We start from the raw sequence: 15,956 nt of genomic DNA, 5'->3' as shown, positions 1-15,956 counted from the left end.
GATAGTGGAAAATGGCTAGCAGAGCCTTGGTTGAGGACCTTAAGTTGCCACCAGGCATGTATGGTGTCAGAAGATCTGAAATGTACTTGGGTGTGAGTCCAGAGTGGGCCTTAAAAGTTAATAATATATTAAAATCAATTCTAAAATGTACCGGGAGCCAATGGAAAGACAGTAAAAAAACAGCAATGTGGTCTCTTTTCGGTTTTGGTGAGGAGTCTGGCTGCTGCATTTTGCACAGACTAATTTATGTAGACTCTGTTGAATCAGACGTATAGACGGAGTTACAATAGTCCCAACGAAAGGAAATAAAAGCATGTATGACAGTTTCTAAATTTCTATTGGATAAAATTGAACTGATCTTGGGAGAGTCTCCTGAGCTGCAAAAAACACGGCTGGACAACTGAGTTAATGTGCTTGTTCAAGGTGAGATGGTTATCAAAGATGACACCAAGATTTTTGCAGTTTTGAGCTGTATTTTGAGACAGAGCCCAGATGTTTTGAAGTTTTAGCATAAACTGTGTCAGAGTCAAGGACAAGTACCTTAGTCTTATCAGTATTTAGTTACATGAAGGGCCATCCAACATTTGAGGCCATGCATGCAGTCATGGAGTGTATTAATCTGTTTAAAATCATTAGGGTTAAGAGGAGTGTCATCTGCATAAGAAATGGAAGCTCACATTATGCATGCGAATGAAATGCCCCAGGGGTAACATGCAGAGAGAGAACGAGAGTGGCCCATGGACAAACCCCTAGGAAACCCCGCAGGTCATCTTTACAGAGGATGTCCGTGACTGGCCAATGGCTACCCTAAAAGACCTATCTTGCAAGTATAAATAAAACCACTTTAAAACTGAACCAGAGATGCCAACCCAGTGTTTCAGACATTCCAATCAAACAGAATGATCATGTCAAATGTTGCACTTAGATCTAGCAGAACTAAAACTGAAGATTTTCCAGCATCAGCGGCAACCAGCAGCTCATTCATCGCTTTAAGGGGTGCAGTCTCTGTAAGGTGGTTTGCCCTAAATCCTGACTGAAATGTCTCAAAAAGTTCATTTCGGTTTAAAAAGGCAATCAATTGTTCAGCAGCAACTTTTTTGAGAACCTTGGAAAGAAAGGGCAGTTTGGAAATTGGTCTCAATTATCCAGGGAGTTAGGGTCCAATGGTTTTTTTTTCCAGAAGGAGTTGAACAATTGCATTCTTAAAATAAGCAGGGACAGAATCAGTCAATAGTGACATGTTGATTATAGCGAGAATATAGGGGCTGACAGATCCATATACTTCCTTAAGAAATCTCACAAGCAGGATGTCGAGGGAACAAGAGGAGGGCTTCCCTTTATTAATCACCTCACTGAGAGTGTCAATAGATATTATTTCACAGGAGTCAAAGCAGGCAGCAGTTTTAAAAGAAATCGTTGTGTCCGGTGCAGGAGGGGGAATGTGCATTCTGATGCAACACTTTGTTGGAAAAGAAGGCTAAAAATGCTTTGCATTTCTTAGGGGAGGAGTCCATACTGACACTCTGAGGAGCCTCTGTGGCGCAGTTAATTACACTGAACAAACTCTTGAGGGGTGCTGGTTCTTTTCAAAAAGGTCTGAAAAATACCATGCTCTGGCATTTTCAACCTCTATATTAAAATGTCTCATAGAATCTTTTAAGATTTCAAGGGGTACTATTAGTTTAGAGGCTTTCCACTTCAACTCTGCATTACGACAGTCCCTCTAGGGCAGGTATGCTGTCCATTATCCATGGCAGGAAAACATTAGAGGGTTTTCTCTGCTTAAATGGTGCAATTTGGTCCAGGATCTGGGCGCAGGTATTATTAAAACCATTTTATTTCAACATCTTGACTAGAGCCAATGTCAACTGAGGAAGACAGGAGAGCATCAGTGAATTTTTGCCGCGGAGGACCTATTAAAAACGTGAAAGCAGGTGTCCGGGTAGCGTAGTGGTCTATTCCGTTGTCTCCCTACACAGGGATCGCCGGTTCGAATCCCAGTGTTACCTCTGGCTTGGTCGGGCGTCCCTACAGACACAATGGGTCGTATCTGTGGGTGGGAAGCCGGATGTGAGTATGTGCCCTGGTCGTTGCACGGGTGCCTCCTCTGGTCGGTTGGGGTGCCTGTTTTTTTTGGGGGGGGGGGCAACTGGGGAGAATAGTTTGATCCTCCCACACGCTACCTTCCCCTGGCGAAACTCCTCACTGTCAGGTGAAAAGAAGCAGCTGGCAACTCCACATGTATCGGAAGAGGCATGTGGTAGTCCGCAGCCCTTCCCAGATATCAGCAAAGGGGGTGGAGCAGCGACCGGGACGGCTCAGAAAATTGGGTAATTGGCCAAGTACAACTGGGGAGAAAAGGGGGGATAAAAGACACAAAAAAGAAATATATATATATATAAAAGAGAGCATACTTAGAGTTTGGCTTAGTATGTTTTCAGCTCAGAAAATAGTGATAGAAGTAAGCAATAAGGTAAGCAAAAAGGTAAACTAATAGAATTAGACAACTCTACAACTTTTCTCCCCTAGTGTTTCCAAGTGGTATTGTTCTTTAAAGGCACCCTGCTGTCACAAACACAACGATTTCGGTTGTCCTCAGAGACCTAGCAACTTCCAACAACAAAGGATACACGTGCATTAGTTTACACATTTCCATGAAGAAGCATGTTCACCGAAGAGGTGAAGTGAAACTGTCATAATTTGTATTGAATTTGGGAACTACTGGCAATTGCAACGCTGTGCATTGCATAGTAATATAGTTTGAGTAATGCTTTCCACAAGTAACTACTGCAGGGGTTGGAGTCGGGGTCGAGGGAGGAGGAGGGGGGAGTAATAGAGAACAGGAGAAAAAGCGTGAGTTTATTCATCCAATTAGTCTATAATGGAGACATAGACTTTATGTTTTCACAAAATGAAAGAAACGGTGATAACATATTTCTGTCCGTTGCTTTTGTTTACATTACAGTACTGTCACTACTAGTCATCAGAGGTCATAAGTGCATCTTCTCTCTAAACAAGCATCTAAGAGCAAAACCGGTGCTAAAGTAAAAGCACAAGAAAGAGTTGTTTTTTTTTAATGAGCGAATACGTCAACAAGTACTAAGAACAAGTAACAGGGTAGTAGTTCTTAAAGAGGTGAGTTTTCAACCTGCGCCGAAAGATGGGCATCGGTGACATCAGTGGGGAGTTCATCCCACCACTGGGGGGCCAGGACAGGGTCGATCAGCAGCAGGGGCCTCTGAGCGACGGGGCAACCAGGTGTCCTGAGGTAGCAGAGCCAAGTGGTCGGGCGGGGGTGTAGGGCTTGACCATGGCCTGGAGATAGGAAGGAGCTGTTCCTTTCACTGCCCTGTAGGCTAGCACCAGAGTCTTCAACCGGATGCGAGCAGCTTCTGGGAGCCAGTGTAGGGACATGAGAAGGGGAGTTGTGTGGGAGAACTGAGGGCGGTTGAACACCAGACGAGCTGCAGCTTTCTGAACAAGCTCCAGAGGTCTGATGGCTGACACCGGGGCGCCAGCAAGGAGGGAGTTGCCGTAGTCCAGCCGGGAGATGACCAGAGCCTGGATGAGCACCTGTTTCTGCCTTTATCATAGAACTGAGATCCGTCGACTACGTTTTTTTTTCTTTTGTAGTTTCCACAGTTGCCTCGGTTGTTCCACCATCCGTCGTTTTTTTTTTTTCAAAAACCTTTATTCACAAGAAAGGTATATGATTGTCATAGCAAAGAAAAAAACAATGACAGCAACAAAAAAGCAACTTTGAACAGACCAGGGGAGTTCAAAGTCCATTCGTTTTAAGTCAATCAACTGTAACCGGTTAGTTTCTTGCCCGGTGCGGGATTCGATACGAGGTGTACTGCACCACAAGGCGACATCACTAACCGCTCGGTTAAAGTGTCAGATCCGTTAGCTAGGGGCTAACGTGTCTTATTAGTTTACACTCGTCACCCTCCCCGGAAGCGCGCCCTCGCGCTTTGTTATTCCCGCGCTCCGAAGAGACTTCTGAGGATCTGCACACTTCCGGATCCCACCGCTACCACTAATGTAACCGCTTATTTTCTTGCCCGGTGCGGGATTCGATACGGGGTGTACTGCACCACAAGGCAACATCACTAACCCCTCGGCTAAAGGGTCAGGTCCGTTAGCTAGCGACTAACGTGTCTTATTAGTAGTTTACACAATCAAGTTGCATTTTTTATAGTCTTTTCAGAGTTCAAATAAAATATACTTCTTTAAAATGTCGAAAGTCTATAGCTCTTCTTTGACTGAGGAGCCCTTATGTTGCCCGGGAGGGCATCCCAGAGGCAGGGACGGCAGAGCAAAATGCCCGGTCTCCCATTGAGTGAAGCTTCGTCCTGGGGGTGTGGAGGAGCAAGCTGCTGCCAAACCGGGGATTGCAGGAGGGATTTGGGGGGATGAGCAGTTCTTTGAGGTATGGTGGTGCATTGCCATGGATGCATTCGAAGGTTAATAGGATCATTCTGAAGTTGATTTTGTGGGAGATGGGGAGCCAATGTAGGGAAGCCTGGATGGCATTATATGATGGTGTTTCTGTACTCTTATCAGGATCCTGGCAGCGCTATTCTGGATGTACTGGAGCTTGTGGAGGCTTCTTCCGGGAATCCCAATGAAGAGTGCATTGTAGTAGGCCAGCCTTGAGCAGACAAAGGCATGGACGACCTTATCTGCATCAGTGAGGGTGAGGGTGGGACGGAATTTGGCGATGTTTTTTAAGGTGGTAGAATGAGGTCTTGCAAAGATATTTAATGCGGGTGTCAAAGGTTAATGAAGGGTCAAACGATTGCGGAGAAAAGGGAGGTGGTTTGGCCACCAATGGTGAGGGGGTTGTGGGAGAAAGTTTAACCTGGTGATGGGTGTCAATGAGAAGGGCCTCGGTTTTGCTGCTGTTTAGTGGAAGGAGGTTGTGCTTCAGCCACACCCTTATCTCCTCGAGGCAGATGTTGAGCCGTGTGAATGCAGCAGAGGGATTTTGGGCAGTTATGATGTACAGTTGTGTTTCATCAGCATAGCAATGGAATAATATTGCATACCAGCTGATGACATGAACGAGGGGTAGCATGTAGAGGATGAACGGGATGGGGCCAAGGATGGATCCTTGTGGGACACCACAGGAAACAGACTGGGTCAGAAACTTTGATGCCCCCAGGGAGATGAACTCAGTCTTGATGACTAGATATGAGCTGAACTGGCTGAGGGCTAGTTCGGTGAACCTGATTGAGTCCTGGAGGTGTTCAAGGAGGATGGAATGGTCTATGGGGTCAAACGCTCCCTGATGTCAAGCAGGATCAGGATGGAGGGGGAGCCATTATCAGCCACCATTAGGAGCTTGTTAGTGAACCTGAGGAGGGCTGTCTCAGTGCTGTGAGCAGGCCTGAAATCAGACAGGATATGTTTGAAGATGTTGTTGTGGTTGCGGTGATCCTGTAGCTGAGCTCCAATGTTTTTTCCAGGATCTTGAATAGGAAGGGGTGGTTGGGTATAGGCCTGTAGCTGGCCAAACTTTCTGGGTCCATGGTGAGTTTTTTGAGAATGAGGGTGATTGCAGCGTTATTGAGAGCTGGGGGGCCAAGGCAAGATTGAAGTGACTGGTTGATTGAGATCATCTTGGTGAATAATTGCTAAACCACTGCCTTTTGTGTGGGCTTTTTCTATGCTCCTGTAGCCAGGTGGACATTCCTCATTTAGGATTGAGTAAACCCTAGGCTGATGCCAGGTTTGGGTTAGTCATAATGTCATAATGTCATTTTTAGAGAGGGACTTTGTGTTCAGGAGTTCCATGCTAATAGGCAGTGTAGCTTTTGATGGAGTCGGATCTTTCGTGAGTCTCTGTAATGGTCATAGTGCTGTAAAATCCACTCCACGATTTTGGTCTTGTGTAGTGTTGTTGTGATTTCGGCATTCAGGTCAAAACTCCGGCAGGTACCCCTGTGTCTGTAATGCCAACTGTAACTCAAGATGCCAAGCTCACACCAGCGATTTAGGGCTTCAGTTGTTGGCCGAAGGGACAGTCATGAAGGCACAGAAGCTGTGTGAGTGTATACGCCATTTTTATGAAAACTGGTGAAAAGGTAAAAACGTAAAATCTGAGTTAGAGTTGCTGGCTAGCAGGCTAGCTAACGTTGGCTGTAGAGGAGCAACAGTTGGAAAGGCATTTGAAAATGCCGCAGAAAAGAAAAAAGGGGGACGAGAACACTGGAGACCAAAAAGAAAAGGGGGACCAGGCTCAAACTGTGACAGGTGGGCAGTATGCTGCTGTTATCCAAATCAACCAGCGAATGAGGAAAATGGGCAAAACAGTTCAAATCGATAACGCATGTTATCGATTTGGAAAGCGAATAACACTACTTATAAAACCATCTGAATAATATCCCAAGCAACAAACAAAGTTCGTGGAGAGGAGTGGCAACAAGTGTGCACCAGCATTCCCTCATGCCAATAATTAGGTTAAAAAAAAACTGAAAAATTCTCATATAGACACATTCAGAGCAGCCTACTATGTATGACACCAACTCTGATGATGCTTGTGTAAAATACTTGCTTAGAATATCTATAGGCTACAGGAGACTTGAACAAAAATGTGATGCATCACTTCAGACTAAATAATAATAATAATGCTAACTTTCTTTGTATAGCACTTTTCTAAAACAATGTTACAAAGTGCTTGACAAAGAAATAAAACTAGGCAAGGCAAAAATAAGAGTACCAGTAGGAGTAAAGATGAAAACAGTATAAATAAATAAAAAAATAAATGTCAAACTTTTGTAAAAGCTTTCCTAAATAGAAAAGTAAACATCTAGTGCATGCTGCACATGTATGTGTGCATGTCAGTATACCTCAGCTGGGTTCAAATTATTACATTACATTACAGTCATTTAGCCGATGCTTTTAGCTAAAGCAACTTACAATAAGTGCATCATTTAACGTAGGAAATCAGGAGAACTACTAGTCATCGGAGGTCATAAGTGCATCTTCTCTCTAAACAAGCATCTACTAAGAGCAAAACCAGTGCTAAAGTAAAAGTGCGAAAAATAGTTTTTTTTAATGAGTGAATAAAAGCTCCCACATAATTTCAGGGGACACCCTGAAATTATGTGGGAGCTAAGGGGAGCTCGGCTCCCCTGACAAGGACATGAGCTCCCCTGGAAGCCTACTTTGAAAAATTTAGGGGGAGCTCCGAAATGTCGTCCATTTTTAGGTCACAGGTTATACATTTTTATTTTTTCTGCACATTAAGATTCCTAAATTGAATAATGATAGTAAAAATATGCCCATGTTTGTGAGGACTGGCCCTGGCCCTATTTACTGTTGGCATTTTTTGTTATGCTTGATATGTGATTCTGCTCCCTACCTCCGATGCAACTGGTCAATTCTGTTTCCACCAGCTTGACTTCCATGATGTAGGATAAGCTAGCTTGATATAGGCAATGTGTGGTGTGTGTGCTGTTCCCCTGCATCCTGTATATTTTGTGATACTGCTTGTCGTTTTATTTAGGCCTGTGGTGTTTCAGTTCTATATTTGCAAGGGGATGTGTGCTGTATTATGGTGTACTATCATAGTGACGTTGCCTCCAGGATGTTTTGCTATGCAGTAGGCGTTTGCGTGTTGCGTTTAGAGTGTGCCTGTTGTCTTGCTAACCATGGTGTTGTGTAAGACCAACAGTTGAGGCTGTGGGCATTTTCGATGTTGTCGTGTGATGTCACCTAGGTCTGGTCTGTTTCGAAGCGTAGCGCAAACCATTGGCTGATTTACTGTGTGATTTTTATTTATTTATTTATTTACTGTTGCTCGAGTGATCTATAGAAACATTGCAATGGTGAATTGTTTTTCTGTCTCTTCGTGTTACCTGCATGGCTAGGTTCTCTCTGTATGAAGCGAAATGTTATCGACAGTGTTAACTGTATGTAGTGAATGTTTTTTGCAGTAACTCTGCAATTGCTGAGGTCCATGTATGCGCGTGCATGTGACATGCGTAGCAGCGCACCGGAAAAGAGGGCTCCCTGAAAGCTGCTGTGTAATTCGAACCCTGTGCAGCCTCAGTATGTGCGTATGCAGCTCTATTTCCCTTCTTGTAACTCTTGCTTGATTTTGTGTGTGTGTGTGTGTGTGTGTGCGTGTGTATTCTTGTTCAGATATATTTGTGAGGACAAATTTGAATTATTAACCATAAGATAATGTCATAATCTTTGGTCACAAACAGCTAAAGCATATAGGTTGGAACACACAGATGGGCCGGTGCCACAGTCCATCGGGGGGAGAGATACACTAATTTAAAGTGTTTTCCATGGATGGTGCAATTGCCAAAATGTCAAGGAGAAATCCCTGCATCAGAATTGGTTGAAAAGATTGTTATCGGAGTGGTACGGTGAAGCAGTGGTTAGCGCAGTCGCCTCACACCAAGAAGGTCCTGGGTTCGAACCCCGGGGTAGTCCAACCTTGGGGGTCGTCCCAGGGCATCCTCTGGGTGGAGTTTGCATGTTCTCCCCGTGTCTGCGTGGGTTTCCTCCGGGTGCTCCGGTTTCCCCCCACAGCCCAAAGACATGTAGGTCAGGTGACTCGGCCGTACTAAATTGTCCCTAGGTGTGAATGTGATGGCCTGGCGGCCTGTCCAGGGTGTCTCCCCGCCTGCCGCCCGATGACTGCTGGGATAGGCTCCAGCATCCCCGCGAACCTGGTTGGAATAAGCGGCTTGGATAATGGATGGATAACCATAAGATTGAGAACTTTTTTTTTTCTTTCAGAGAGAACATTTAGGCCAGTCCTCACTTTTTCAAGGGTTTATTTTAGGTTTAGGACTTGGGTTCGGGTTCGGGTTAGGGTTAGAGTTACGCTAAAGTAGGAGTATGGGTTAAGGTTAAGCATGTAGTTCAGATGGTTAAGGGCAGGGTTAGAGGCTATAGCGAATGAATGTGGTCAATTAGGGTACATCCATGCATGTCATCCATGTGGAGATGTACATGCGAGTAAAAGCATCCACAGATCTCTTGCACTCCAGTCACGGCTTCTGTATGAGGAGAGCCATTATCAGGCCCTCGCTAAGCCCCCTGAGCCAATTTGATATGATGAATGTGCAATTTCCTTTGTCTCCACACACAAAGTTAATTACAATCCCCATCAATAAGTGAGTCCCACTTCAGTGGCCCACATTAGAGATCACAGAATACATCTTTCAGACAGCCTGTCATTCAAGCCGACGGTGGACGCAGCCAAAGCTAGACCAGTGTAATTGGCTCGCCGGCTGCTTTTAATGCGGGGTTAGATAGCCAGAAAAGATACCCTTTGGTGGGAGGAGAGAAACCGTTCCAGCATTTACAGACTTCATCTGGCTTCTATCCCCAAAGTTGAGGGGAGAATTATAATGGGGCGGTTTGGTCTCTGTTCAATAGGGGGAAGAAGAAAAAAAAAGAGCAAAAAGAGTCAGAAACATCCATTATTTCTATTATCTGAACCACTTATCCTGCTCTCGGGGATGCTGGACTCTATCCCAGCCGTCACTGGCGTGGCAGGCGGGGAGACACCCTGGACAGGCCGCCAGCCCATCACAGGGCCCACACATTCACACCTAGGGACAATTTAGTACGGCAGATTCACCTGACCTACATGTCTTTGCACTGTGGGAGGAAACCGGGGCCCCCCCGGAGGAAACCCACGCAGACACGGGGAGAACATGCAAACTCCACACAGAGGACGACCCGCCAAGGTTGGACTACGCCGGGGCTCGAACCCAGGGCCTTCTGGCTGTGAGGCGACCGTGCTAACCACTGCGCCTTCGTGCCGCCAAGAGTCAGAAACAAATCAAAGAACACACAGAGGACGACCCGGGACGACTCGCCAAGGTTGGACTACCCCGGGGCTCGAACCCAGGGCCTTCTGGCTGTGAGGTGACCGTGCTAACCACTGCGCCGCCGTGCCGCCAAGAGTCAGAAACAAATCAAAGAACACACAGAGGACGACCCGGGACGACTCGCCAAGGTAGGACTACGCCGGGGCTCGAACCCAGGGCCTTCTGGCTGTGAGGCGACCGTGCTAACCACTGCGCCGCCGTGCCGCCAAGAGTCAGAAACAAATCAAAGAAAGAAAGAAAAAAAAAGAGAGAGAGAAAGAGAGAGAAAAGGGGTGGGGGGGATCGATTTTTAGGAGAACGAGAAACAGATTGCTTCCGAGTCATTAAGGGACAATATTATATCGCGTACATGATACTGACCGTCTGACCACTGAAAACTTTAAGTGATACAAACGGTCTCTGTCTCCCTTTCCAATTCCCTCTCTCACTTCCTCACTCTCTCCCCCCCCCCCTCTCAACAGCATGCGCACGGGCGTACCCCCGCGCACAAACATACCCGCACATTAATGAGGTTTAACGTAACATAACTCAATTCCAGCCACTATCTTTGGAGCCAGGAAATAATGTATGACCTGAGACCACAGTGTCGAATGATATGATACGCATTTTTCCGTGCACAATACACAAAAGCGGACACACACACACACACACACATATATGCACACTAACACATATATGCACACTAACACACGCACACACACACACAGAGAAACACAAGAAGGCACTTTATCGATAGGGAAAATCAAATTATTGTTGTCTAGACATCTACTTTGTCTGGGAAAGGAGTCATCGTCAGTAGTCCGACGGGCAATTGTCCAGTCTCAGCTGTCCAGGCCGTAGAGAAAAGTCCGCGTTTCCGGAATCACAGCTGATACATTATCCCGAACATTACTTGACACTTGTTCGCGTGGGCGAGGTGTCCGGCAGCTGTCTAGATTCGGTCACGTGGTTGTGTGTACTTTGAAGGCAACATTCACGGCACACTTCTAGCACCAGACGTGCAGCATTTACAGTGTGTGGGGGGAGGGGTTTGGGGGGAGGGGGGAGAGAATTTGCCCCCCTTTTCTCCCCAATTGTACCTGTCCAATTACTCCACTCCTCCGAGCCGTCCAGGCCTCTGCTCCACCCCCTCTGCTGCAGACTACCACACGCCTACTTCCATACATGCGGAGTCGCCAGCCGCTTCTTTTCCCCGGACAGTGAGGAGTTTCGCCAGGGGGACGTAGCGCGTGGGAGGATCACGCTATTCCCCCCCAGTCCCCCCAGCCAAACAGGCGGCCCGGCCGACCAAGCCGGAGGTAACGCGGGGATTCGAACTGGTGATCCCCGGAATAGACCACTACGCTACCCGGATGCCCTTTTTTACGGTGTGTTTTGATGTGAACATCCGTCCATCCATTAGCCGAACCGCTTATCCTGCTGTCAGGGTCGAGGGGATGCCGGAGCCTATCCCAGCACACTGACACTGGTTTTAAGCCTCGGCCAGCCAAAATAGATAGCAGCATTAGTGTTGTTGTATTTCTCTTGTGATGCATGTTGAAGATATGTGCACTGTAAAAAGAAAAAGAAACTACGGTCTATCCTGCAGAGTTGGTATTCTGAATTGTCCAGACAGGAAAATGAGAATTATTATGAATGAACACAAACCAGTGAAGTGCACGCCAATGGTGTCTAAACATACATTTGTGAATAAAATGAAATTGGAATTTGTTATTGGCACACCACGTTCATTATTAGACCGATTATTTGTTTAGCGTGACAGGAGCGCGTGCACAAGGAAGCCCAGAACTCGACCCACGGTGTTCCCTACGTAAAACTGCAAGGGCGAAGTTTTTCTGTCCTTTTCAACGGTCTTCACAAATGCGCTGAAGTATATCCACCAAGGCACGGAGAAGGAAGCAACGTGAGCGTTAATTGATGCTGTGATATTATATTGCAGCGCTCACCGCTATTAAAGAACACACTTTCTGAATTTTATAACTGAATGTTGCCCTTATTCTCGGCTGTTGTCGGGCACAGCCACGCCGTACAGACCGCCATTACCTTTCCTGTCGAGCTGACAGGTTGTCTGTTCCTGCACATAGTCCCGTCCCACTAACATTTGACCCGCAACAGTGCACCACCCCCCCCCTGAACTGCAAAATACCTCCCAACCTACTGTGTACCTCTAATACTTATACCCCATGGTGAACCTGAACATGCTCTACTGCCTTCCCCCCCCCCACCCCATTAAAGTCCTCTATCCTGAGGGCAAAGTCTCTGAACCTCAGCAGAGTTCTCCGCCGCCTCCTCAGTCGCCCCGTAAGCATTCTGTCCTCTGGTCGGTCTTCCCCCGGCTCTGGTCGGAGTGGCCCCACCCCAAAAGGAGGTGAGCTGGGCACTGGGGAAGCAGATTGGGTCCTACTTATTGTGTCGTCAGAGCTGGCTGCTACAAACCACCCTTCCACAGATGTCGTGGTCAGAAACAAAGCTGTTCCCCCCTCCCCTCCGGTCACCTGAGGCACCGCAGAGCCCTTGTATGGCGCCAGCCGGTCACGGTGCAACGCCACTTTGCGGCCCCGCAGAGACAACAGGGCAACCTCTCCTAGCCGCTCCAAGACTAAGTAGGGCCACATCCAGTGGCTGTCCGGTTTAGGGCACCTGCCCCTCTTTCAGGTCGGGGTGTAGACCCAAACTAGCTCCCTGGCTGCAAATTGTCACCCCCTGGCATGGAGGTACTCTGCATTTGCCTCCAGTCGTATGCATGTGCGGTATCCAAGCAATCCTGAAGCTGCCTAGCGTAGTTCGGGCCTGATGGGGCACAGAGTACATCCAGGGCCTGTCCGAAGGCCAGCGCCACAGGGGTCCTCATTTCCCTGCCCAACATGAGGAGGGCCGGTATGCATGAAGTTGAGTCCTGGACCACAGAGTGGCACGCCATGAGGACAAGGGGTAAGAGCAGATCCCAACTGAGCTGATAGATGGATGTATGTTAGGATGGATAACTGTTCAGCTAGGGTGCAGTTAAACTGCTCCACTAACCCGTCACTCAGGGAGTGGAGGGGTGATGTGTGTCTTAGTGATTCCCAGCCACTCACTCACACATGGTGGAGAAAACCCTGGATTCAAAATTTCTCCCCTGGTCACTATGGATGGACTCCGGGACCCCCAGCCTGCTAAACATTCCCTCAACCAGGGCATTAACGACGGTCTCAGCCTCCTGGTCTGGCAGTGCATAGGCCTCTGGCCATTTAGTGAAGTAGTCCACAGCAGTGAGTATGAAGCGGTATCCTCGTGCTGCGTGTGGGAATGGCCTCACAATGTCAACACCCACCCACTGCATGGGCTCTCCCACTGTAAACTAGCTCAGCCCTCGACTGGCCCTTTGGCCCTTTGTGAGCTGTGCAGAGGTTGGAGCACCTGCGAAAGTCCTCAACGTCCCTCCTCAGTCATCCCCTGTAAAAGGCTTGATTTAGCTGAGCATCTTCATCACCCCAAAGTGACTTGAGCCTGCAGAGCCATGCATGGCTTTGAGAACCGCCTCCTGCATCCCTCTGGGCACCACCACTTGCCACATCTTCTCCTTGGTTGCTGGCTCTATCCAGGCTCATTGGGGGACCCCATCTAGCAGCTGCAGAGTCTTTAACTTGGCCCACAGCCCTTTTGTCCATGGAGAGAGAGCTGCCACCTCCTCCCATGGTAGTAACTGCTGTGCACCCACCCTGGTCCTGTCTCTGCTCTGTGGACCAGTCCGTAACATCCACCACTTGCAGCTCTCTACTCGCCAGTATGGCCGCCCCACACACTTCTCTGTCCTGCTTGTCCACCCCAAGGACCCGCTCATGTTCCCTGGCTTCTCTGCAGTTACAACACTGGCAGCCCTCTGAGCTGCACGGCTGACAAGACAGTGCGTCTGCATTGCCATAGCATTGTCCTGCACAGTGGGTTATGATGAACTCGTAGCACAGCAATTCCTCCAACCAACAAGCCAGCCGCCCCTCTGGCTCCTTGAATGTCATCAGCCGCTGCAAAGAGGCACGATCAGTGTGTATGGTGATAGACCGGCCACAGAGATAATACTGAAAGTAACACATGACAAAGACTACTGCCAGCAGCTCCCTGTGAGTGACACAATACCGCTGTTCAGCTTTGCTCAGTGCTTTGTTGTAATAGGCCACAACTTTTTCTCCATCTGGCCACACCTGTGACAGGACCACACCTACCCCCTCCCTGCTCCCATCCGTGTCCAGGATGAAGGTTAAATGGGGGTCAGGGGGCGCCAGGATGGGCATGCTTGTCAAAGCCCGCTGCAGTGTGCGAAAAACCGTTTCACAGTCCTCTGAGCAGTAACTTGTACAAGGGGGCTGCGATACACGAAAAACCCCACACAAGGTTCCTGTAGTAGCAGGCCAATCCTAAAATACGTTTTAACCCTCTCTGCTCCATAGCGGTGGACCACTCATGTATATGCGCACCTTCTTCTCTGCGTTGCCAATCCCCCCGCTGCTTATGCGGGGCCCTAGGAAGGTCAGCTCCCTGCTCAGTAGCCTGCACTTGTCAGGGTGTGGCTTCAGGCCCGCCCCCCTGATCCTCTCCAGCACCTTGCGCAGTGCTGCTACAGCTGAATCAAACGAACTGCCATGAGCCAGGATGTCATCCAAAAAAAAACAGACATTTAGTATGCAGAACCCCAGCTAACATCCTCTCCATTAAGCACTCAAATGTGGCAGGCACATTGCACAACCCAAAACAAAGGGCTTTAAACTGCCATAGTCCCTTCCTGTGCAGAATGCAGTCTTGGGCCATTCTTCAGGAGATGAGATAGTGGGACCTGCCAGTAGCCACTCCTTAAGTCCAAGGACGAGAACCGGGAGGAGCCAGCCACCAGATCCAGGCATTCATCCACACTCAGAAGGGGGTAGTAGTCCTTCTTGGTGACCTCATTGTCTTCTAAAATCCATGCAGAAGCACCACTCTCCCTCCTTCTTTGGTACCATGACCACTGGTGAGGCCCAGGGGCTCTCAGAGGGCTCTATTATGCCTGCACGCTGCATTTTTGCTAGAGCCTACTTTGCCACTTCCTGCCAACCCAAAGGGAGGCGCTGTGGGTGCTGTCGTATGGGCACGGTATCCCCCACCTCAATGGAGTGCTGCACAAGAGCAGTCTGTCACAGCTCCTCCTGATCACATGCAAAGCAGTCCTGAAATTCAATCAGCAGCTGCCACAGTTGCTCCTGCTGTTGCACCTCCAGGTCACTGGCACTCCTTTGCCAGATCTCCCGCATAACTGCCATCCTCCTCTCACTGCCCGGTGAACCTTCACAGGCCTTCTACACAGCTAACCCTGGGCCTGTAGTGCATACTGGAGTGACAGAAGCAGCAGTGGATGTCCCCTCATGTCTATTCTGGGACACCTCCAGCTCTCTAGAATGGAGCGTCTGCATGGAAATTAATTGAGACTCAGGCTGTGTTGTACTGGGCATCCGTGGATGGCCCGTGTACTCACGTTCCCCACACAGCATCTGTGGAGTCGTGCTGTCAGCTATCCCATGCACTGAGGGTCCTGCGACCTCATATTCACTACCTGACCCCCGCCAAGACTCAATGTGGCCTTCCCTAGGTCCAGCCAACAGCCATGATCCCTCAAAAATTCCTGGCCCAGAATGCATGTGTCCTGCACCTCTGCTACCCAAACGAGATGTCTCATGTTCCTCCCCACAACTGTCAACATCAGCTGTCCCCTGCCCTTCATTGGTGCTAGCTCACCGGTTACTGTATGGAGCTGAACTGCTGTGTCCCCACTGGCACCACCTCAGGCCGCACCACCATGACTGTGGACCCAGTGTCCACTAAGGCAGTACATGAAACACCTTCAATGAAAATAGGAACATGGCAAAAGTGTGAAATAGAATCCCTTCCCACCATGACAACTTCCTGCCCCCACCCCCACCCCTGCAGTTATGTGAGGCCTAGCTGACATGTGTGGGTGGTGCATGGGACACTGGTGTGGGGATGCGCAGCGTCCCGCCTGCAGCGACCCCGCGTCATTTCCCATCATCTTAGCCAGGGCAGGGCAATTCCTCACCAGGTGTCCATCCTGGCCACAGCCCCAAA

The sequence above is a fragment of the Lampris incognitus genome, chromosome 4, assembly GCF_029633865.1.
Source record: "Lampris incognitus isolate fLamInc1 chromosome 4, fLamInc1.hap2, whole genome shotgun sequence".
Classification (NCBI taxonomy): Eukaryota; Metazoa; Chordata; class Actinopteri; order Lampriformes; family Lampridae; genus Lampris; species Lampris incognitus.
This window is presented reverse-complemented; position numbering follows the sequence as displayed.